This window comes from Galeopterus variegatus, unplaced genomic scaffold (genome assembly GCF_000696425.1).
Source record: "Galeopterus variegatus unplaced genomic scaffold, G_variegatus-3.0.2 Scaffold11869, whole genome shotgun sequence".
NCBI lineage: Eukaryota > Metazoa > Chordata > Mammalia > Dermoptera > Cynocephalidae > Galeopterus > Galeopterus variegatus.
The window spans coordinates 4399-6581 of NW_007737980.1; the positions used below are offsets into that span (position 1 = coordinate 4399).

The window sequence follows — 2183 nt, forward strand, 5'->3', positions numbered from 1 at the left end:
GAGACTCAGATTTCTGCCTTATTATCTGAGAGACCATGAGAGACAGTGAGGCCGCAACAATGGGAAGAGCACATATGAAAACAAGGAGCTGTGCTTGCTTTTTAATTTTCACCCTAGACGTGGCTCCTCAGATACTGTTCTGCCTGGTTAAAAACGCGTGCTTTCTGATTCTGAAGAGGCTGAGTCTCCATGTTACTTCTTGTGGCTACCAACCTCTATGGCCCCACCCTCCTCTCTTTTAGAGAGTGTTTATCTGCAAAGTGCTGAGCGATTTTGACTTGAGTATACTCTAATATTTAAACTAGAAAACTTTGCCTCAAAATACACCAAAGTCAATCAGACTCTGTACAATGAGACTGGAAGGGAAAAGGTGGACGTGAAAGGATTACACCTGTCATCTTCCATTTCGAATCCCTCTGACACTTATCCACAGTCCTTTCACCACTATGGATTGGAAAATGTTGCAATTTGAGGCCCAGTCTTGCTTATGGATTTTACATACAGTCATTTTACCAGACTTGGACAATATCCTTCTTGACTGCTGGTGTTAACTGCAGTGAAGAGATGAAAGACACTGAAAAAAGCCTTGGTTTCAAATTAACCCCACTATTTAAGGATAGAAGATTTCACTTATAGACCATTTATAAATATTTAGTTATCAATGAGGAAGTTCCACATGGAGGACTGATATTGATCCCAGCATCAGGAACCCAGCTACAGGTAATGCTAGAAAAGGCCATTCAACTGGATTATGAGGTTAGAGAAAAACGGAAGACAATTTTTACAAATCTTGAATGAAAATTTCCAAATTCCCCATTCCTACCAAGGCTGAAAAAGAAGCAAAATCTTTATTCAACATAAGATTTTTTCTCTCCTGTTATCAGTGATATTTCTGAATTCATGACACCTGATTCAAGCCAGGCAGCTACAAAAAGTATGTGCAGGGAAGATCACAATGGGAATGGAAATGAATGGAGTAGTGGAGAAAGTAGAAAGAAATGAACATTACATGCTCTTTCTCCTGCTTGTCATTCTGGGATATAATATGTATAGCAAGTGCCATACTCATGGTGCCCTGTATATGAGGATTACCAAGAGACATTGGGAACTCTTCCCCTTACTTCTGGGATGAGCTGAAATTGAACCCCAGCTATATGAGGGAAGACTAAAATTCCATGCATAACTTTTTAAAACCTATTCTGCTACATCTGGGTGTAAATTCAATTCTATGGAGATAGCATATACAACCAGACAAGGAACACTTTTCAACTGTCTAAGACTTTTGCAGTGTAGAACTCACACTACTTCCTGACCCACCTTGACTCTCCCATGGAAGCTGCTTTTGCAACCTTGCCCCCACCCTAAGCAGCACATAAACATTCTAAAGGACCTGCCCACAGAACGACCCTCACAAGCGTATCCAATAAAGGCTTAACTGCTAGTTAACCGCATGCCCCCACCCCCCACCCCAGTCCACTTGATACAAGACTGCAGTTTGCCATCTCTCTCTCCCTCCACATGCCCAGCGGTCAGGCACAGGTGCAGGTGGTTTTGCTAACTTTGAACTCAGTGTTAGGCATCCTTGCCTTTCCAACGAGGGGGGGGGGGAGGGATGGGGAGAGACAGAGATGAAACGTTCACATAGCAGAGGGTAGAAGGAGAGGGTGCGTTTTCTCTGAGGATATCAGGGTTGTCCCCGGCCCCTGTCATGACCTGTAGGCTCTTCAGCTCCCTCAGTGGTTCGACCTATAGGGGCTTCAGCCTGGGCCCAGTTCTCTGTCCATCTGGTCGGGAGGGCTCTGTGACACAAGGGCATGGCGGGGTTGCCAGAGTTCGGGCGGGTGGGAGAGCCTTGTGCGCTGTCTGCAAATAAAAGGGGGAGACCGGGGGATATCGGGTGTCCGCTGGGCCCTAAGAAAGCGGCAAGGCGGACTGTTTAACCCGGTTAAAGGGTAGGTGTCTCCATATATCCCAGGCGTGGGGNAACCTATTCTGCTACATCTGGGTGTAAATTCAATTCTATGGAGATAGCATATACACCCAGAAAATGAACAGTTTTCAACCGTCTGTTTATTCCCTAAGACTTTTCCAGTGTAGAACTCACACTACTACCTGACCCACCTTGACTTTCTCATGGAATCTGCTTTTGCAACCTTGCCCCCACCCTAAGCAGCACATAAACA

At 45.1% G+C, this 2183-nt stretch overlaps 1 long non-coding RNA gene across 1 annotated transcript; it reads right to left on the minus strand.

Moving 5' to 3' along the window:
• Positions 1 to 816: 816 nt before the first annotated feature.
• Positions 817 to 2183, minus strand: LOC103610836. Its single transcript, XR_552245.1, has 2 exons — positions 1988 to 2183; positions 817 to 1194 (listed from the first exon to the last, which is right to left on the minus strand). It is a non-coding gene; the product is annotated as an uncharacterized LOC103610836 (long non-coding RNA).